The 23,587-nt window shown below is 37.9% G+C and overlaps 1 protein-coding gene across 33 annotated transcripts in view; it reads right to left on the bottom strand.

Annotated features, from left to right (window-relative positions):
• The window catches only part of LOC100223410 (poly(rC)-binding protein 3), a 499,051-nt gene that overhangs the window by 178,340 nt on the left and 297,124 nt on the right, over positions 1–23,587 (bottom strand). For 3 of the 33 annotated variants that reach the window (XM_072924414.1, XM_072924412.1, XM_072924408.1), the window contains exon 1: positions 9,514–9,667. The exons of the other annotated variants lie outside the window; for them this stretch is intronic. The gene's annotated coding sequence lies outside the window, so the exon portion shown is untranslated. Of the gene's footprint in view, positions 1–9,513; positions 9,668–23,587 lie in introns of those variants that run through there. 33 annotated transcript variants of the gene reach the window in all.

Here is a 23,587-nt window from a genome sequence, read left to right as displayed (position 1 = left end):
GCCAAGCTCCCTAGGAGATAGCCTCTTCTCTATGCAGTAGACACTGATCAGTAATGGTTAAGAACAGGGAATGTCTGAGAGACTGTCTAGTTCACGCATCATCTCAATTTGGCATGCTTATTGTGCCTTACTGCTCAGCAGGAATATTAAAGACTTCAGAGTTGTCATTCTTCTCCACAGTAGGTATCAAAATCCTTTACTATTTCAAATGCAGTATTGTGCAAGTACAAAGAGGCTGTGCCACTCCCTCAGGTCTTGCAAGGAAAGGGGTAGAAGTAGAAATAAAATTTATGTCAGCTGTCCTAGGTGCTGTGCAAGCACCATCACTGCAGACTGATACACAGATGGCACATCTAACAGGTGAGGGCAGAGAAATGACATAACTTGCCACATGTCACATAGGTGAGGCTTACTCAACCTTCATTATCTGATAAATTGCTCTGCCTCTGGAATAAGTTAAGGCTAATGAAATGGTGATGCAATCAGAAGGCAACTGAAAATAAAAGTCTCACTGTGAATTGCTGGAAGTTATTGCTAGCATCACAAAAGTGACACTCATTAAAGTACCACTTTCCAGCAAAGCAAAACAGGACAATCATAATACAGAATTACAATTTGCACAGAGAACACTCTGTACAGGAGATATAGGTATACTAGGAAGAAAAAACTGTTAACATAGTATCAATTTAATCAGCTTCTTTTATTGCAGGACTAGAATAAATGAATACCTTGTTAAAAGAATCTGTGGGCACAGTCCCATTTCATTTATATATTAAAATGGTCTTGCTTTATAACAGAATCTCATTCAGTGACATCCTTGAAATAATTCACATGATTAAGATGAGGAAGATTTCACTTAATGTGGTCAGATGACATTCCTGATGCATACCACACATCACCAATTATATTGTTATTTTATCCTTACTCAGCACTGCAATGCTTAAAATGATATTTCATCCATTCAAGCATCAGTATTGATCTCTGGCTACATTAAATATTTCCAGTTAAACAGAGTGAAAAATCCCACCTTTTAAGCTATGGTTTCTGTTAAATAACTCAGCTGAAAGTAACAAGAATAATACTTATTCCTAATAAATACAAAATTCCTAATTTTGCACGTCAGAATGATTGGCAATAATCTACCTCATTCAAATAGTGGTCTCCCATTGCTTTCCAACAAGATATAAATGAAAACAAATAATCTTGATCCATCTACAGCTTGTACACATAATAAATAGCATGTTGCATTCAGTGAGCAAATCTGTAAGGGTACAGTTTATAGCAGCAGGTCATTTGCTTGTACTGCAATTCAGATTTCAGTTTTCTCATATCTGCTTTGCAATTTTTCCTGCTGTGTTTCCCAGAACACCATGATGATCCCGTTGTTTAAGGCAATTTGACCATGCAGAGGCACAGTGATGTTTCTCTAATTTAACTTGCACACAGAAGTCCACCTTACCCTTCCTTGTGCCAAAAGGAAAGGCATGGTTGTTCCCATTGCTTACAGATTAAGACCTTCTTATGGGGCCTCTTTGATCACTAAGTGTGACCTGCAGAATATGTGATGCAGAATCGGATTGAGTTTGCAAATCCCTGACTATGAGCCTAAACTACTCCCTTCCCACCTCTATCCTGCTTTTCAACAGCAAAACTGTTTTGTTTTAGTGTATGAAAATAGGATTCCTCTTATAAATTATGCTTTCACTTCTCCTCTAAAGAGAAAACAGAAAAGAAAAAGAAAAGCTGATTGAGAACAAATGGTTCTACAGACTGAAAGAAGGTTAGAGAAAGTGTGCTGTGGAATTACTACTGACCAGTTCCTCCCATCCTGCTACAGGGTAGGTTTGTTTGTCAAATAGGAAGAAGAATCTATTCTATCTACAGCTACATCATTACCAAAAGCACTAAGTGGTTGAGGGAATTGAAAAGTTACATACTGAATAGGGCTCAGTTTATGATTTCAGGTCCAGGCATCCCTGGGAAAATCTGCAAGATAAGCAGGGGTTCAGCAAATTTGAGATAGTCTAAAATACTGTCTTGGGGACTGGGCCAAGTGGTTCACAGCACAGTCAATTGGTGGGCCGAGGGTGGAAGCATATAACCCAGCCCTCCGTGCAGATACTGGACAGCTGCTTTCATTAAGCCCAGGAGCCAGGAAAAACCATGCTTTGGTGTGGCAAAGTGCCCCCTGCCACTCCCTGCTGCTGTCCTTTGGGAGAGTGGTGTGCTGCTCTGGCACGATGAATGCTGATGCTGGCAGGTTTAGCAAGTGATCCAGTATTTCTTTGTTCCCTTAGCTGTGCAGCTGGCATGCACCGAAGTTAGTTGGACCTTACTTATGTCTAGCAGGCCAAGCAATAGTTTATCTGCACTTTGTTCAACTTTTCACTGAGGGAGAATGAAGCCTAAGGGAAACCTGACCCTTTCTGTACCAATCTGCCACTGTTAAACCTCACATCTTTGTGCCTACATCTGCAATAACATCACAGTCTATGGATTGAGACAGGTGCTGAATTTCTTTATGAGTAGCCACTGCAGTTATAGTGAAAAATCTGCAGAAAAGTAAAAGTTCTTTCAAGCACTGCAGTGCTTATAACAAAAAAAAGAAGTAAGTCACTATAAATATTTAAGTGTCTTAAATAAAGATTAATTAAGGGCTAGGCAGGAAGCTGCCTTTGCTTTTAAAGCAATAGATTTTTAATTGGAAAGTATGCATTAGTAACAAATTGGTGTTTAACGGTGATATAAAAAGAGAAATCTGAAGGTCATGTACCTGTGTATGCATCTGCATGTACACAGGTACATGACCTGTACTGTCATGTACCTGTGTACTGTACTATACTTGAGCACTGTACTATACTTGAGCAAATATTGCAAAAATATATTGAGTAAAAATATATTAATTTATATTAATTTGAGTAAAATTATACTTTTAAAAAAGTATTTACTATCTTTTTTACCTGTATGACTTTGTGCTCATATGGAAGAGCATCCCTTAAAAGAATTCAAACTGCAAATACTGACTGAAGAGTTCCGTGTGGCTGACATACCACTTAGGAGAGTAGATTAGGAAAGTATAGAACAAACAGAAAGATGCCAAATAAAAGCAGTGAAAACATCTACTTTTAACTGCATGGAAGAAGCCACATCTATGGACTACGAATATAAACAAAGAGCTTCAGTTTTTAGGTATTAAACTGCATGGTTAGCCATCTGAAAACACATATTCCATGTGCAATGTCATGGCTTCTTTTAAGATATTGTCAACCTAATTGAAAACAAAGGTAATTTGTTACTCTCTGGTCTTTTAAAATAAATAGAAGCCAGAAAGGCACCGTGAGTTCTGTTATTCTCCAGTACTCAGAGAACCTGGAAAAACTGGCTTTGGAATGCAATGGGCAAGGCATGCTTTGGTTCTGTTTTAGTGCAGTGCCCTGATTTGTTTTGTAGACTCACACTTCCCCTGTTGAGTGAGCTTATTTTGTTTATTTGTGCAACTGCACACGTTGAGTTTTACACATAAGTGAGGATATTGCTGCCCATCCAGGTTCACATTGCTCAGTTTTGAACATTGGGTACTAATCTGAAGAAGTAGCATTATATGCACCATGCACCAAGTGAAAGTTGATTCCTACAATAGGAGATGCATAAAGGTAATTCTGAAATGCACTTTAATGATTGGGTGAATGAACTGAAAAAAACCAAACCAAACTTCAAAAAGAATCTTACCTGAACTGAAACCAGTTCTTGATACAAGGAACATATATACCGGACTGAAACCATGTAGTCCCCTGCATAGAACATATAATAACACAATTCCACAGTCCCCTCCCTACATACAGACCTCCTAGCATGCACAGAAAAAGTCTTTTTCCTGTACTGTTGTTTGCCTTTGCACATTCAGAGCCAAGAACATAAGAGCTATAGAAACAAAGGGCCAGAGAAAACCTCCTAGTGTTTCTCCCAGCTGCTCTCCTGGTAGGATGTTCATCAGAAAGCAGGTTTCATATTTTTTCTCAACTGTTTGAATTTCCTAGATGCAACCTTCCAAGCCCAGGCCACCTGCAATAGGATATTACCATGATTTTTTGGGTACTGACTAACTGTCCCCAATACCTTATTCTAAGTTTACAGTGGAGCAGAGAATATGAAGTGATGCAGTAAAGTGAGGGACTCAAAAGCAGAAGAAGTGGACAGATAAAAGAGATTTTGAGCTGCATGGTCAAGATGTATCTGAACACATTGTGTCACATATTCAATTGGTAGAAATAACCTTAAGACCATTAATCTCAGAGCTACACTGGTTGTCACCCTGCTAGTGATGTAGCACAAGGGAAAAAAACCTCCAGCACTGGGCTCCCACATTGCTCAGCTTTGTGGTTTGCATATTTTATAAAGCGAATTGTGAAAACAATCATGAGAGGTTGCTAGCATTTTACAAGCTGCACTCTTAGAGAACCTGAGCAACTCATCTGGTGTGTAGCCCTGGAGCTGCTCTGCCTTTCCACAGCATGGATTATGCACATTTGTAGGACAATCTGGGACAGCTTCCACAGCCTCTCCCCAGTTGTAAACACATTGGACCAAGGGATCAAGTGATGCCTTCAGCCTTCCCAGTATTTACCAGGGCAGCTTTTTAAGCACCAAGGAACATCATCCCTGAGGATAGTATAAAAAATTCTAAACATTACAAAAAAATAGGGGGAGGAAAAAGAAGAATATTTTTTCAACAATTGGAAGCACTGATTTTCCTGGCAGGTGTATTGAGGTATAGAATTAATTCTCAAATGCTTATTCAGCTACAATTGTCTTTCCTTTAACCCTTGTCAATTTAAAATGCTAATTTAAAATTCTGTGATAGGGCTATTTTTCACTGCCTATAAATTTACTTATATCCAGCATAGGCCATAGTGTTGATTGCACTAATGAGAAACAAAGCCAAGTGAATTTGACACCATCTGTAAGAACAGGCTCTATTTTACTGTAATAGGCTTCCTCCATTAACTCCAATATACTTTCTCTTTCATTACATTTCAAGAAGCCACAATGCTCCTTGCTTTCCTCAGTTGTAGGTGTAAGATTTTGACAGAGGTCACATTTTAGGAATGATTAATATAAAGAGAAATTATTGGCACTGATAAATGTATCAAGGTCTATATAGATTAAAGTAAGAGCTTAATCTGTCTCATTTTGCTACATTTACAAGATCAAGAAAGAATGATCAGAAATGCATCTATATCAAGGTACATTTGCAAATAAACACCACTGCTTGCAAATAAAACGACAATGCCTTTCATTATTACTCACAAAGATTGTTTGAGTTGCCCAGTACAGTGATTTGATACCAACATTTTCTACTGAGGATTCCCTGCTGAAGCCATAACGTGGTGCCACACCAGCCCAGCTGAGGGCAGAATCAGGACCCACACGTGTTTTGACCACTAGCGCCATAGTCCACCCTTTGCCCACACAACTCCTAGTCACTAACATTTCCAGGGATTTCAACTAGTGCTCAAATCTGGCTAACAGAAATCAAGATACAGTCTTTTCTATAAACTTTTAATTTTTCTACAGCACAAATGAAGTGAGCACATCCCTTATAATTGATCACTTTCTATTATTTGAGCAATGAATGTGTTGAAGCACTGCTGTAAACAAGGTAGGAAGACTACTCTTGTGCCTCAGGAGTAAAACAAGTACGAAAAGATTGCAAAAAAAAAGATGTTTTCTTGTTTAAACAGATCAAATAACAGCATGGAATTCTCAGAATCTGACAGCAAAGCACTAATTTGCTTCTTGGAATGATGCAGATTCTATCAATAAACCCCCAGTTATCAGAGAAAATCCATCAGGACAAATCAGAAAATCAGAATTCACTCTTATTTCCAAAGCATATTTCAAACATTTAACCCTTTTCTCCTGTACCTTTCTAAGGTATTGAATCCATATCTAAGCCACGTTTTATTTTCATCATATAATCATATAAAAGTTTCCATGCTCACATTCCTTAAAAACAAAACAAAAAAAAATTAGCAAATAACAAATAATCAAGCTTCAGTGAACCAGTGAGCTCTTTCTGCACAGCAGAGAGTCTACCATGTACTTCAAGGTACATGCCTTGCCCACTAAGGTCAGTTTGATGCCTGAAGAGGAATCCCATATCAGGTCACTCTCTGTTGATTCTGTGAAATTTTAAAGTCTACCTCAGTTCCTGAAGTGTCCAGACTCCAAGATAAATATATAAAAAAATCTTTTTGTAACTAAGAACCCTTCTGGATGCAAAACTCTCACTTTGGTTAGAATGTTTACTAAAAGAAAAAATTTAAATTGAGGAGCACCAAGGCTTGCACATGGATGATCCTTTTTGGTTCAGATGTCACAAGAAGATTCACTGCACCATTAAACCTCCTACTCTCCTCTTCTGCCCAGAGAAAGAATAAGGGATTCAGTGGGAAAGCAAGGGAGGGAATTATACCTTCAGCAAAGAATATCAATGAACTGTTATCATGCCTCTGTTCAAGCATAAAGAAATGAATTTATGTAATACACCTGAAAAGTTAGAAATTAAGTAATATGGGTCACTTCTAAAAGAAACTTATTTTTTCCAGATGGCATTACATTAACCACAAAATACACAAAATATTAAATATTGACATTCCAAATAAAAATATTTTAAAGACTTCCCATTCTATTAGTCATAAGAGTTACAGGAGGCTTCCTGGTAAGAATTTGCACTTCCAGAAATTACTCCCTCATCCCAGGTCATGCTGTGCCAAGTCCAGTTTGTATAGCTGATTGTGGTAACATCCTGTGTCCCAACGACTGCTCTTGCTGGTTTCAGAATTTTGTGTAAATAAGACATTTTCAAGTAATCAAATTGTTCCTGCATAAATGGTCAGGCAGGACAGTATTTTATGGGCAGGTAAGATATTTAATAGGAGTTTCTTATGCAGTTATGATATATAATTAGCTATGAATTAGACAAGTGGTGGATGATGCCTTGATTACAAAGAAGTGAACAGAGCAGGGGTTCAAGGTCTCACCCCATACACCTGAAAATGCTGCTGCAAGTGTCCTTACAGCAGAGACTCCAGTAACCTCCAGACAAACACCAACTATTTTGCTGAGAAGATTTGATTCCCCTCTATCATAAGATCCTCATAATTTTTTTTTTTGTGTTTGTCAACCACTCCCTGAATGTCTTTGCAAGTGCAGTCTGGAAAACTAGTGCCTATGCAAGAAAACAATGGAAAAAGGTTATAAGACTCATAAGATTGCCACTGAGTTTCACTCTGCTGTAAGAAAGGAAGATTCTGCCTGAAGACACACAGCATAAGAACAGACTGCAAGAGAAATGAAAGGATCCTTCTGCTTCTCCCAGTACAGGAAAACTCCAGTGAGGGCATAAACCAAAATCAGTTCTTCATGCCCACAACAGGCAGGACAGGAAACAATGAACATAGGCCACAACAGGGAAGATTAAGGCTAGAAACAAGGAAAAACTTTCTTTCAAGAAAAGATCCTGGATGGGAGAGTAGTCCATAAGAAATGTTACCAAATAATCTGCAACTAACATGGGCTTCCTGATTGTTTAAGTCCCTTTACCCTTTACCTTTACTTTACCTTAAGGGTACCCTTTACCCTTTGCCTTTACTTTAAGTCCCTTTACAACTGAACCTCTGTTCAGTTGTTTCCCAATGAATTCCATGATACACAAAAGCAAAGAGAGTTGAAACATATTTCTGCTACTGGTAGAGCTGATAAGACCATTAAGTTCCCTGTAACTGTGTTGTTACAGAGTTTTAATACCTAGAGACACCAACTAAGTAAATGCGCATTGGTACTCCTAGACACGTTAGCAGATGAATAATCAATCTCATAAATGTGTAATGAAGGAATAACGTGTCCCAGTCCCTGGAGGTAACACACAGACTTGATACCATAATTTTCTACATTAGAAGCACCCGTTTCAAGAACAAGCCTGAGAATTTCCTGTGATATGAATTGGTACCATCATGAAGTGCCTATCTTTACATGCTCTGTTTGCAGCAGGAAGCTCCTTTTTGTTTAAATTGAGACAGCTGCCAAATGTCATGCACCTTGTGAAACACCCAAACACTTGTCAGCAGCAGTGTCTGCAGCCTGACTACTCTGAGGGGGATGTAAGAAATGCCTTACATTGACTCTGACATCAGGACTCTGTCAGTCCTCTTGCCCCCAGCTCAAGTGAGCAGCCAACAAGAGGAGGTGCAGAGGACCAGCAGAGAGCTGTGGGCTAAGGCCGACTCCTTCAGCTCCTTTTCCAAAGTGGGCAGCAGCAGGGAAAGCAAAGCTGCCGAGAAGAGAATAATTTGCCAGCAGTGATGACAGACAGGTGCACTGTTCCCTGTTCCCAGGCAGGCTACAGCAAAAGTGGAGGTGAAATCATACCCTTAAACATAGCCTTTAATCAAACCAGTTTGCTTGCCTGTGAGATAGGATTTGCTGTCATTAATAAAGACAGAGTATGGAATACCCTGCGAAGGGGAAAATCCACAGAAGGTCTGTGAAGTACACACTGGTGCCTGTAGAGACATGGACCCACTGGAAGCACTGACTGCACAACCTGAGCCTTAGAAAACATCTCACACCTCAACATCCCACTGTAAGTTCTCTCTTGTCAGAATCTGTGGGTATTGGTGATTCCGAGATTGTAGAAAGTCTCTGCCTGTCAGCCCCGTTGCCAAAGAAGAAGCCATAATTCATCTGTGCTGGTTTTCAAGGTTGTTTATTCTTGCTTATCTCTAACATGTTCTGCTGTCCTGCCGCAGGTCTGTCCTGCAGGGCAGCGTGTGGGGCTCTGCCCCCAGTGGGATGGTACAAACATTATATACCAGAAACTACGTGTGCTATATTTACAATAATGTGCCAATATCTATCATCTACGTTAAACAGTGTGTCCCCAGCCTAAACCAAAATAAAAATGCCAACACTACAGTGAAACATGGAGGGCATGAAGAAGGAGAAAAAAGGAAAGACACACCCAATTCCTCCATCTTGTCCCCTTTGAACCCCTAAAATTTTATTTTTGCACCCGTGCCACACTTAATTATTACTTATATCAAACACTCAGAGCTTGTAATTCATCCTGTAAGATTGAAAACTCTTTTCCATGGACAGAGATCAGAGACAGTGTCTCTCAGGGCTCTGTACAGGGGGGTTCCTGACCCCCTGCCGGGGTCCCAGGCCTTCCAGGGCAGACAGAGGGAAGCCCTGGATTCCCACACTCTTTTATGGAAAGTCAGTCCCCTTTGAGCTCTTCCTGACCCACCAGTTTACTGTAAAAAGATTCAGCACCATCTGTGGCAACGCACTCCCTTCCACCTGCATCACAGATTTCACTATGTCCAGTATCTCCCTCCTTCAGACTTCTCTAGGCTCATGTGAACCCATGTGAACAGCATTTAAATTCCTTCCCAGAGATAAACATCAGCCTTTCCCACACTGTTTGGAGGAATATAGCAAGCAGCTTACCTTTTTAAAAACAGATTCAGCTGCTGAATTCTTCTTGAATAATTATAACCAAAATTATATATTTGACTTGCAGAAAGCCATGTGAGAAAAATCAAGTGAATCTTGTGAGAGTCCAAAAATTCTGAGTGGCTCTCAAGAAGCTGCTTTTATTAGCAAATGCACATACAACCTCCCACTCATTAAAAAAAAAAAATCCCTAAATAGTCATAAATTAACTGTGTATTAAGGTTCAACGCATGTAACTGTCAGGTTTAAGGAAAAATGACAGTATGCAATATAGAAAAAGACAACTCCATCTTCAGTAACTATAATCACAAATTAATTAGCTCTGATATAACTTCAGAAACATTTAATAATAGCCATTCTAATTAATGAGTTAAATGCTTTTGTTGATGGGAAACATTACACCTAAGATAGCACAATATAAAATAGCCCCTATCAGCTGCTGTGTCTTTTGTGGTGGTGTCCACCCACTTTACTGAGGAAAATTACCAATGAACCTCAGAGAGAAGGAAGATGTTTCATGTGGGTATTGGTGCAGAGCCTGACAGCATCAGAGCCCAGCGCTGTCATGGCACGTGAGAGACTGAACATTCAGGAGCAGAAATTGCACTGGGGAAGGAAGGGTTGTTTCCTTGGTTTTGTGATTTCAGGTTTTTATCTCCTGATCCTTTTGTATTTTTCTCTGAGTCAAAGAAAATAAGGATATTTGGAGGAGAAAAATAAATCGGTGTTATTTTGTTATTCCTTCACTGACCTGTGTCACTCACTATTCCTTGTTTTTCAGAGCTCAGCATCAACATTGGACTCCAATTCAGCATGGCTACATTCCTATCAACCACTCTTTTCTCCTTAGGAGAAAAATACATTTCTTGAGTATAACTGCTACCTACGTTGGTTCTTCTTATTACAGGCAGATGACAAAACACAGCAGCTGAGACTGTATGGTGCAATCTGACTGACCTACATTTCACTAAGTATCAACCTCCACAGGCTTTAAACACATTGTTTCCTACTTTCAATTCATTCCTGCATTTAAACTAAAGTTTTCCAAAAGCCTCTTCACAAATCAGGAAGATCTCATTTAACAGTCTGTGCAATCAGACAAAGGCATGACTTTCTGTGTTTATTTATAAAGTATGCTGTGTGTTTGACTTATATGTCATCTAACAACTGCACAAAATCCCATTTTTTACTCTTACACCTCATCCTAAAACGACTAATGCAAGCATGCAATTTTCTTCTGAGTGGATCATGTTGAAAAGGTTGAAGTTACTAAGGTTTAGTATTTTACAGCTCCGAGGAATTAAATGGATAATATGGAATTGAAATACATTTTTTCTGATCAGTGTTTTAATAAAATCTTAGTGTACCATCTTTGAACTGTTGAAGTGTATTCAGAAATATCAATGAAATCTCAACCAGAATGCGATTCCATTCATCTTATATTACTGCGTCTTCGGGCCAAATAAATAATTATTATAGAACACTTAGTTTAGAGGATAGATAGATAAATAGATATATATATACATGCATGCATATGTGCAAAACAACATAGTAATAGCTCTAACGTATTCAAGTACAATGGATTTTATTAAGAACATGATAGAAAGGTAATAGTGTACTAGCTAAAGGGACACTGGTCAACGAATATTTCTATTTATTTATTTTCCTCTAAAATATTCTCCTGTTAAGATATTGTTAAATCATCTCCTTCCTCTATGAAGACGGCAGGCAGGTGGAGGGAGACAAAACAACTTTGGAGACCGGTATTGATATTACAATAATTATTCTGAGGAACAGAGGGTTTTAGATGTTTCCATTTTCTGTGACAGTTTCCAAGTGCACTGGAAAACATGGAAACGGTGGTGGCAGAGAGCACATACCTGGGCTGCAAACCAAGACAAAGCTGGCTCATCTGGTTTGAAGCCTAAGAGGTCCGATGTTACCTTGTCGGCAGGAGCGTGGAGTGGGCTGTGGTGAAGGTGGCCCTGTAGGGCTGCTGGGTGCCTGTCCTGGATTACCAGCCTGCAGCCACCACCCACAGCAGAGAGTGGTGCTTGCAATTCTCTTGCCAGGCAGAAATATACATTTGCATTTTAATTATCTCAGAGCCACTGCAAATGTTAAAACTTAGAGAAACCAAGGCCAATAGTGCACATCTCTTACACTCTTCTGCAGCAGCTCTTATAATTGCTTCACCACTGTTCTCCACTGCTGTTAATTTTTTCTTTAAATTGCTGTATGTTTATAGCTTCTAAAGACAGATTATTTTATTGAACCCCTCTATAGTATACATTGATCTTCTTTCTTTCGTGTGCAAGTAATAATTATATAGCTTTCCAATAACCTTAATTAAAAAAGAAAAGCCCCAAATCATACTCCATGTTGCTGATACCTTTATTCTAACCTGTATCTGCTCTTATTTTCAGTGACATTTGCTGTTGTTGTGAAGAGCTGCAGTTCTGTGTGTGAAGCATCTTGATCTGAGCAATAGTTCTGTATATCCCTGATAATAAATTTTAAAGTTTCTAACTTTTTAGAGCTATTTATTACTTTTTCAGACTCTGAGAGGCCAAAATATTATTCCAGAGCACCTTCTGCGGGCATGTATCAAGATGAGAAAGCAAAATCAGAAGACACTGTTACTACCCTGACAATTACATTTACCAGGCAAGGTTGCAGAGAAGTGCATTCCCTGAAGAGACAGAATTACGTGCTAAAATCACTCAAAAGGATCCCCTATCACTTGATCTAAATAGGTGCTGAGAACTCATTTTATCAGCATTAACTGATCACAGCAAAAGACTATTGGTTAAAATGATCCTTCTGGTTACATCTTCACACACCAGTGTAATTCAGACAGACTCTCACTTGCCCATTAACTTGCTGGAAGAAAAAGCTCACGGTCTTGGTTCAGCTCACTTTTCTGTCACTGCTTGTCACTGTTACAGGTATTATTTAAATACCTCTCTTTTCGAACATCCAGAATCTGACTTGAAAGCCTCAGTTCCACATGACATGTGAAAATAAACTTGCTCATGTCTCTTTATGAACTTAGAAAGCAAATAAAGTATAAAATATTAACTCTGGTCTGCTTCTGTGTGCCATTCCAGGTGTTCATTTAGCCATTCCTCTCTTTTGGGCTGTGAGGCTGTATTACAGAGGTCCAACACACAGCAATTATGTTTTCCTGCTGTCCCCATCCAGGAGCACATCAGGTGCAGGAACAAAGCTGCAAACAGCTTGGGATGCTCTCCTCCCTTGGCTTACATCCTTTTGAAGGTGCTGTGGGCCAGGGTCCCTCATGCTGCTGACCAAGCTCCACCATTCATCATTGTTTTTCACCCTGCCTTTGACAAGCTGCATGGCAATATTCATTTGGTCTGCCCTTACCATCACAGGCTGATTTGTAACCTGACTGCTCAGCTGTCAGCTCCACTGCAGGTTGCATTTTATTTTAATAAAACTGTGGGAATGAGACAACTTCTTTGTACAAGCATGGCAGAGGCCTGGAGCTTGCCTAACTCAATCCATTAAGAATTTATGTATTAGCTGGTCTTCAATATCTACTTAAATATGAAGTGTTAGTGATCTGACACAATGCTCAAAATAAATTTAATTGACTTTTGTTATTTTTTCCTTTTTGGGGTCAAAAGAACTGAGTGGTGTTAACGCTCTGCTACTAGAAAGGCTCCTCTACCCATTAGTGAATGCATAACAGAGTACAAATCTACCCTACCAACACATAGGACTAAACCCCAGCCTGTTGAGGACATTTACACTTCATATTAAAACCTAAACATTGCAAAGTATTTAATTCAGGTGAAGTTTAACGAGGAACAAGCTAATGGATGGACTATTTTTTCCCCTCAAATTTCCAAACATATAATACATGATATAAAACATGATATAAAACACCCAAATGCTTTAAAATAGCTTCTACATGCTAAATAAATAAGGCACTTGGATTTGTCACTCCTAGAACTACACTAAACTTACACCACTTGAAGTTCTCAGAAGGAAAATGCAAGCTCGTGGGTTAAAAAAAGATAAGGCTCACTTAAACAGGAACGGAGGAATGAAGAATCTTTGCAAAATTTAATTCATAAAGTAAAATAAAGTAAAAGAAGTATAGCTAAATATACAGGAGCCAAGTAGAATTACATTCCCAGGGCAGCAACATTACTGATTCTGACAATGTGAATTTATCCAAACTTTCCAGGATGTCAAATTTACCTCAGAACATGCTTATATTTTTCTATTCCATCTTTTCAATCTGATGACATTTCACAGACTGCTGTGCCATTAGCAAATAGGTTGCTGCTTTTAAAAAATGGCTTTGTCAAGCTCAGAATTTAACAGAGAAATACAGTTCTGATTCTGACACCTGTGTTTCAATTCACTATCAATCATCAGGTTGATTATTGCTCAGGAGGTAAATGTAAACCAAGGTTCAAAATAACCTGGAACAACTTTTGCACTCTTCAATGCCATTTTTTGCCTCACTGATGTAATCAACAGAAGAATAAGAAAAAGCTGAGATTTTTTCCATTAAAGGAAATAACCGTTAAAAAAAAAAAACAACTAACCAACTCTTTGCAGGTCTTCTTTAACTCCATAAATGCTTTTAAAATGATATTTTGGTCAGATTGTTGTTTTCTGTTGACTTGCATAAAGCTGCAAATCATTGCCTTTCTTCTGCTTGTAACAGGATATATATGCAGAGTATATTTAACTGGGTATTTTATGAAATTCATCTGTCTGGAAGAACAGCTGTTTTTTAAAAAGTAAGAAGTAAGGTACAGGTTCGATTCTGCAGCCCTGACCTTGAGTTCCATTGTCTTATACTTAGTCTTATAGGAATGATATACAGTCATTAATTGACTTCAAAGAAGATTTTTTTTTGCCTTTTTAATACCTTTTCAGATATTAATGTAGACCAATAACAAGTGTTTTGTCCACTTAAAATTATTTTGATTTGCTTGAACTTCTACAATAAATAAACACAAGAAAATGACTGAAATAAACATATTTCAAATCTCAGTAGGGAAGAGTTGATTTACTACCCTGTAAATCAACTCTCTGTAAATCAAGACCTGCTTTCTGTGTCCTGCAGTGCCCCTTGCTGGAGTACCTTACAAATGTGACAGTGTTAACTCTAATAGCAATACTAATTACAATGTTTTATTAGTATCTGAACTATGAAATAATTTTAAGATACAATGATTGCACAGTTTATAATGTTGCTTAATCAACAGCACATTGTTATACATGTGGACTTCTTTTCTGTAAAACTATTGACCATTCCCACTTGCAAATACTAATTTTGATCCATACATAGCTGATGAACATTGATAACTTCTTTTGGTTTTTCTAATTTTTTTTTTTCTCATAAGAAATTACTATTGAAAGAAGAAAATAGTAAAATAAATCACATAGAAATATTGCTGCTTTACTGCTAATGAAAAGTGGTGAAGAATCCAAGTCAGGCAGATGCTTTCCTAAAAAACATACCCTGTATAAGATGTACACTAAATGTGAACCATATATAGAAATGAGAATAAGAAAGAAAAAAAAGCAATATTTCTTACCTGTGAAACTCCATTAGCATTTCCTGCTATCATTCAAAAAAAATCTGAAAATCTGATGTCTGTTCCCTTTACTGGTCACATATACATACATAGATACATTTACTGGTCACAGACACATTCATTCATTCTCACAATTCCAAGCTTGACAAAATAAATACACTTGATTAGTTGTGTCTGCAACTGCATTTTGCAGCTTTATGGTTCTGATCATTGTTTGATTTCTTTTAAGTTTTCCATCATGGATAATATCCAACCTCAAAACAAGAACATATTTTCACAAAACTTTGAAAGGTCATTTGTACAACTGTAGAAATGTATATAGAAAAACTGGATTACATGTTAGAAGGTCAGTGAATGCTTTCCTATGCTAAAGTAAATTAAAATAAATCCTACCACAATGCAACTTCTAACAAAATTATTTGTAATATTCCTACTCTACTCATAATTTATTCAATTGTGCTGGTATTTTTAATTGGATCCTAACTGCGTATATTTGAGCTTTGAAGAAAGCTCTTCTATGATGCCAGATTTATGTAAATCTGATGAAAGTTACTCTATCCTTGTCTTTCAATGGGAACAGTTCTTCATCGGTGAATGAAGCCAAGGACTGACCTTCCTTGAGCTCTGTCTCTGAAACTACACATTCTTATTTGTCAACAAATAGTAAAATGCTGTATTGTACATTTGATCTTTGTCCTGGACTGAGTGACATCACTCCACTGAAAGATGGTGGCAGTGTAAGGGTCAAAACTTGACTACATGAGAAATATGGTCTTCAATTTTAAAATGCATAGGAAAAAACCCATCAGAGCCAAAGGCAGTTAGTTACTTAAATGACTTTAAGAACTTGTAGAGAAAGCCCGAGGGAAGAGTCTAGCCCTGGCCATATTGACAGCAAGCTCCTTCTGACTTTCTCAAAGCTTTGATTTCACCCTCAGACGTATAAAACAACTTGGGAAATTGGCCCAAAATATAAAGGGGCCAAGTGGCAATGACAAGAATTAAAATGCACCTCCTAAATAATTCTCAATGCTGATAGATCTGTGGGTGGCAAGAATACTATAGGAAGAGAAATCACTAATAAATATGAGGTACTATTGGAAAAGAGCACCACCAAGCACCTGCATCTCTTTAAGAACTTAGAAAATAAAGGATAAAGTATTAACTCAGGTATGTTTCTGTATGCCATTCTAGGTGTTGATTTAGACACACCTCTCCTTTGAAGTATGAGGCTGACTGAGGTCCAACATGCAGCAATTGTATTTTCCTACTGTTCCCATCCAGGAACATACTGGGTGCAGCTGCAAACAGCTGCAAACAGCTTGGGGTGCTCTCTTCTCTTAGCTCACACACTTCCTGCTACTCGAGGGAAGCTCAGTGTGGCTATTTAAAACGTAACCTCACTGCCACAGCTGGCTACACATCTTCTCTAGGATGAAGTGTCATCACAGGAAAAAAAATGGATGTGTTTTTCAGAGTGGAGCTCCATGTGAAAGCTAGCTTTAAGCCTGCCAAACACACCAAGCCCCTTCCCAGGAAGCCTGCAGAAGAGCAGTACTGTGAAGAAGAACCTGGATGCTACCACAGACATAGCATGACAAAAAGGATGACAGTAAGTCTCAAGGGTAAGACAGTGTCACTGTGTTTCTTCTTCACTGATTAAAATGAGGCAGCCCAACTGCCAAGTTACTTGTAAGGCTTGATTGAGGGGGACAGAAGGACCATATATGACTTCTGTATTTGGCGCCAGTGTAACTGTGGCTGGAACACTGTGCCTATTTCAAGCATCCAAATTTCAAGAAGGATGCTGAGAAACTGGGCAAGGTTCATAGCAGAGCCTAGGGATTGATTACAGAATTAGATGTGCTTTCTAGTGAAAGACTCCAGAAGGTTAATCTACTGAGCTCATCAAAGAGAAGGTGAAGGGTTGGGTCTTAATCATAGTCTCACATCTAATATGAGAAGCAGAAGTTTGACAGTGAAAGAGTTTATCTTCTACCTAATTTTCAGAGGTCCAGTGGTTGAAAGATGAGTATAAATATATTCAGATTCAGAAAACACAGAGGCAGGTTTGTTTACTAGTGTATTTAATTTTAAGCAGGAAAGGTAGCTCAATTCTGGGAAAAAAAAAAAAACCAAAAACATGCTACATTTTGCCAGTAATATCAAATCAAGATTGATGCTTTTCTAAAAACTGCATTGTACTTCAAGTTCAGCTATGGGATAAGTTGTGCTTTTTACTGAGTGATTTAAATAACACAGAATGAATTTACAGAAACAATGTCATCATCATATTGTACTAAAGAGAATTGCCACGATTTCTGAATGTAGGTCCTTTAATTCAAAACTAGTTCTGTCTAAAACTGAATTTGAAAAGATGCCAACAGAAAACTGAATTACTAAAAGGACGTAACTACCAGCAACTTGTAGGTAGAATGTGAATTTAGCCAACTGCAAAAAACATACACAATATCCACTTCATTAAGGGATATATTCTGAGAGCCTATTTTGCCACAATGTTCCCCAAATAAATCCCAGTTATTGATTTGCAATGTCGAAGTAGATGAATGTGACTCTGATATAGATGATGATGAGAATGAATGCTTCAAAGTTGAATGATTGTCCATAGCTGTCTGACAAATAAGCTCCTGAACATGTCTGACATTACTGGGAAAAGACAACATAAAAATTGAACAGCTATTGCTCTAATCCTAAAAAAAAAAAACTCCTTTGTATATTCCTTCACCTTCATCAATTACCTGCAGGCCTAAATTTCATAAATGAAAAAGGGTATTCTTTACAACGTATTAGCTAGTAAACAACATTTTGGTAGACCAAAGAAAACATTACAGTAACCTGACAGGCCTTAATATTAACCTGGAGGTATTCCAAAATCTGCCCGTTTCTTACTCAGATTGACTTTTATTATCTGCTTATCAGAACCTGAAAATATTGACTGCAGAACTGTCTATTCCTTTTGTGTGTCAAGCTTGGAAAAATGGTTGTCAGTCAGGAGTCAGATTCATACTGTTGCCTTGACATACAAAAAGTGGATTTTACTAGAGACAGCCTAACACTTTCTTCATTCACTTAGTGATTTGGCTTCACATTTTGTTGCCCTGGGAAAATTATCTAAAAATACATTACAAAGACATTATCTCTCATTTTAGCAGGCATATGTTGTTGAATTCTTACAGCATTTTCAGCATTCTCTAACAGTTAAAGGTGAGAGGAAGATTCTTTTGTCTTGTCAGCCGGGATCACAGGATTAGTGAGCAGAAAGGTGCCATGAGTAGCAGGACAATAACATTGCAACCCAGCACTGCCTAGGGCTGATGTTCCATTTGATTCTCCAGAGCCTTTCCAAAAACAAACTCAGCCCATGCAATGCTTGCTGTCCAAAGCATGCAGACAGATCTAAACCAGCTGCACACCTAAACCGTGTCCATGCTCTGAAGGAGAGTCCTTTTTTCAATATATTGTTTTTCTTTTTATGCTACTGCTGTATGTTGATTTTATCTTTTTAGAAAAGTTTAGTACTAAATCCCTTTGTTTTTCTACATATTAATAATAGGATAGTCTTATCAAGTGAGACATTAAAGAAGCCAGTATTCTCTGAGCAATCTACATCAATCCAGGTTAGTAAAAACAAAAAAATACAGGTTACTATAGAGCTTAGGAAATGAAACATTGATCCTAGGCAATAGCAGTAAGAGCTTTACAGGTTTAATGTTTTACAGCTGTGGAGGTGTATGTTTGTATATTTCTAAACTGCTTAAATCAGTGGGATGCAATACCATAAGCCTCGAGGATCAAGCTTATTTTTGAAAGTTCAGGGGACAATAACAAATGATGACACAGATCCTCTGTATAATTCTGAACTATATTTTTGAAAATGTAAGGTGAATTCAGAATATTTTTACATTAGATAGACTCTTGCAGACTTTTTCCTCCAGATAGGCTTGGGACAAATGCTTACATTTTCCTGTCTTGCTGCATTGTGCTATTTTTTTCTAATCAATTATTGTGGGCACAACACGTCTCCTCACCATCATGGCAAGGTGAACAAGACAACTTACCGAGAGTCAGGAGCCTTTTTCTGATGTTTTGTTCACAGAGGCATACGTACTGTACAAAGGGTGAAGTTGCAAGATCTGTCTAAGCAGATTTTACCAAGTTATTTTTGTGCCATTTCAGTGATCTGAACTGGTTTGCTGCAGATGGCACTCAAGTTGGCAGAGGGTGGGTGGTGTGAGCAAGACATCAGGCTTTGAGGGGCAAGAATTGAAGCTCTGCAGCTGGGCACTAACAAACCAGATGAAGTCATACCCTGAAACTCAGTCTCGAGGAGTTTTCCCCCTGCTGCTTAAGAGAAGTGAATCATGGAGGAGTCCTCCTGAACAGTCAAAGGAACACCAGAGCCAAAGCAAGGGAACACAACTGGCTCAGAGGTGCTGTGTGACAGAGCCATAGCATAAAAATGTGTTCTGGCAGATAGATAGTTAAAGAGAAATAAGCATTTCATTGCAAGATTTTTTTAGAGGTTTCTGTTTAGCCCTACCTAGCAATAGCAACCAGAAAGATGCTGTTAAACCACAGCATCAGTAATTAGGGACATCCTTCTGTAGAAGGAAAAATGTGAAGTCAGTATATATTGGGGCCTAGGGGTGAAAATGTGTGACTGGACGACACTGCATACATTGCTACACAGCAAAGAGACATGCTCATTCAAGTTGCATAAGAAGTAACAACACAGGTCTTAAATTCTTTCCCCACCAAGGCACACAAATATGCAAATTTAACATCAAGCTGATGATTTTTAGTCATTTATAGTGGAGATATTACAACTACTACCCTCAAACTAATGCTTTAAAAACTATGTTTACCAGATAATAATCAATGAAAAGCCCGCATACAAATTTTTGTGCCAAGAGGGGCAAGCTCAGTATGTGTATGTGTATGCCATACCATATTACTTGTTAAAGCCAAGGTCTCATGAATAGTATGCTCACAGGAAACCTCATTACAGAGAATAAACTAGCTACTACCTAGCAAAAAATGTGTCTGAATGTACACTGTGAAGAAGCTGAATATTGATATACTGCATCTAAGTCCAATAGGGAAAATTGTCAAAGATTCCAAATTTCAGTTAATGCCTCTGTTAGCTGAGTTAATTGGAAGTCTTACCTATAACCTTTTCTGAATATTTCCTCTTCTTGTAATGATCTGTTATTTCCTTGCTTGTTAATGGAACAACAGGTAGAAATTTCCCAAGTGACAGCCTGCTCTGCAGGCTGCCTTATAAACACAGAGGAGTACATTATAGCCGTCCTCTGTTAAAGCTATTTTTCTGGGGATACAATTTGCAATCCTCCTAACCAACTTGAAACAACCTCAAATACTTTGTTTTGCTATTAGAAAGGCAGAAAAACAGCACATCAAGTTGTTGTTTTGGTGTTTTTTTTAAGGAATTCTTGAATTCTACAAAGACCTGTTTCATTTTTTCTAAAACTTCAACAATCTAAAAATGAAACACTTGGATATACTGCACTGTAGAGCTGTAACTGAAATAAATATAATTACATAGTAGTAGAGGGAAAATACACTGGTAGGGAGCAAAAATTATTTCACTGGGAGATTTTCTCTGTAAGGTTTCCATTAATCCCTATGCTGGAATAAAAAGTAGAAAGAGTATAGACTAATATATATAAAGCTAGAGACCTGCAGTCCCTTTTTTAAGTTTTTTTTTTTTGTAATTAAACAGATCAGAGTATGTAAATGCACATATATTAGCTTTCAATATATTACTGTTTGTTTTCCCTACTTTTTTTGGCAGAGAAGCTCATTTTAAAAATAAGAAACATGACAGGAAGTTTTTCTTTAATTTAAAAGAAGGTCTTGTCCTTCTCAGAAATCTTACTCTATTTTAACTCTCAGTAAGAGGTTTTTTTAGCTCCTCATTACACGATTCAACAGGGGTATAATGGGGTCTCTGCTTCACAGGAGGAGAGGGAACACAACACAGGAACATTCTACAAGCTCAGAGCAGCATTATAATCCAAGTGGAGCAGGCAGATCAAGTTTCTTTATTGGAAGTCAGTTCTGGTCCCAATTGTTTTATGTTTAAGGTGAAACTTAAAACTGAAGCATTCCCATCTAAATTATAAATCCTATGATTTATCATTAGACCTAAAACTACCAGTGGATACATCTCCAATGGCTAGGAATGATGGAAAACCTGCATTACCTGTCATGCATAATCATTTGCTATTTAAACTTTTCCTATGCTTCCCTTCCTAGCCCTAACCCTAATCCTTTCACATTCTTAGCTTACAATATCAATATTCTTTTAATGAAGATTGTCCATGTGAATTAAATTGTACTTGAGATCTGAAGGATTCAAATGCTCTATTATTTTATCCTGTTTTTTCCTCTGGATTGTTTTTCTGGAGAAAAAAGGGCTTCAGCAAGGTGTTGCCACTAGCTCTCAGCTGCATGAAGATGTAAGAGCAGCAATTGGAACATCCAATTTAGATATGGGTAAATTCTATTTGGAAAATTTTAGAGAATGCTAGGATAAGAAGGTTATCTGCTGATCAGCTGAATGACAGTCAAGAAAATGTAAGCATCCTTCACAAAGGATGGTTGTATCTGAGAGAGTGCATTAACCAAATTAATGAGAACCTTCTATTCAGAATCATTTACAAAGTTATTGTACCAGATAAGAAACAGATAGAGTTCAAGAGTGTATCTCTTATAAAACATGATTAGATTCCTTAATCTTAGGAGTGATGAATATTTACTCCAGAGCTCTTGAATGCATCTGAAGATTTACATACATTTTTCCCAATAATTTAAGATTTGACAAAACACTGATACAGCTTGTAAGCCTTCCCTCGTGGAGGCACAGCTGATCTGGCAAAGCAGCCTTCTACCAATAGAGCTGACAGTCAGTACATCAAGTCACATGAAAGAAAATGTGAAATCATCTCTTTTTCTGCTAGAATCACTGCTTAATACCAAAACTCCTGCTCCTGGGGAAATTATCAGAGAGGCCTCCTCCTCTGCTCCTTGTGCTCTTGCTGGGTGGCCATGTAAAAACTCGACACAGATATGAGGTCTGAGCACAAGAGGAAATGTCTTTAACAGCTCCATGAGCAAAGAGACCAGGACAGCATGGTTTCTGGACCTGAGGCACTGGGCTGACTCACTAAGGAAGTATGAGTTCCCGTGGAATCTTCTCCCAGGGTGCAAGCAGCAGAGGGGCTGCACTCATTGAAGGGTATCTCTACTGCTTGGTAAGTTACCAGGAATATATCAAGTCTCCCATTTACAAAACAAGGATAAACGAAAAAAGGTAACTGCAAATAACCAAAAAGATGGAAAAGTAACTGGCTGTACCAAAACCAGAAAGTGAAGAAACTGGGCTCATGACACTCCCACTGCCTCCCAATACAAATCCCTAAGGAGGGATTTGTATTATTTGCAAGTTCCTACTGTGATCCCTTTCTTACTTCTTTGATCATGATGATTGTTGGAATGTGTGTATATCATAAAGAAACCCCAAACCCAGTGTATGATATCTAATTTACAGAGAGAAGAAAGTAGAAGAAATTCCTGAACTAAAAGTTATATTCTTAGCTCTTATTCCAAACTGGGCCACTTTACTAGATAACATGATTTATTCTTAGCTCCTCTTTAAGAAGGAAACATTTGTCCAACTGCTCCAAAGACAGTACATTTCTTCTAGACCTCTATGGTGAAAAATGATCAGTAGCTTGGTAGTTTTATGCAGTAGGGTCTATGCAATGAGAAAACTGCAAGTTTGCCTTGCAAACCAGAGGCTTACTTGGAGCCTCCCTCATCTGTATTACCACTTCTGAAGAGCTCAGTTTTTGCAAGCAGAGGAGCTTTTCCTTTCTTCTCTAAATACCTTTTCTTCTGTATTTTATAACATTGGGGTTTTCTGCCTCCCAGTTACTGATTTTGATGTAACACTTCGTAAAGTGTGAATACACATCTGTGGGTATAAGAAATGCTAACACTTCAGTATCTACATTTTAGCAAATGTTATTTTCAATAAGCATGCTTCACTGGGGACAGCAAGAGTGTGTTTGTGTGGAACTAATCTTCTGGAAAAAAGAAATTGAGCCATCTTGATAAGATAATTTCCACCTAATATTTTAGATGTGCAATGAAGATGTCTACAGTCAAACTAACACCCTGCACTTTCTTTAGAGTCAATGAAGAGAAATAAAATTTTGGACTATATGATTTATGTGACCATTTTTAAACATATAATTTAGAATGGGCTCATGTACATATGACAAGTGCTTATTACTTTCTATGAACTAAAAAGGTGCTAACTGAGAAGCTTGGCTATGTCAATATTTACAATGTAAACATTTATTTTGCCACTGTGAATCCCACCTTCTCTAAAGTAGAACAAAAAAAAAAAAAAAGGGAAAAAAGAAAATAAA

This window comes from Taeniopygia guttata, chromosome 2, assembly GCF_048771995.1.
Source record: "Taeniopygia guttata chromosome 2, bTaeGut7.mat, whole genome shotgun sequence".
NCBI classification, from domain to species: domain Eukaryota; kingdom Metazoa; phylum Chordata; class Aves; order Passeriformes; family Estrildidae; genus Taeniopygia; species Taeniopygia guttata.
The sequence above is the reverse complement of the archived record's forward strand: the minus strand, read 5'-3'. Positions and strand labels throughout refer to the sequence as shown.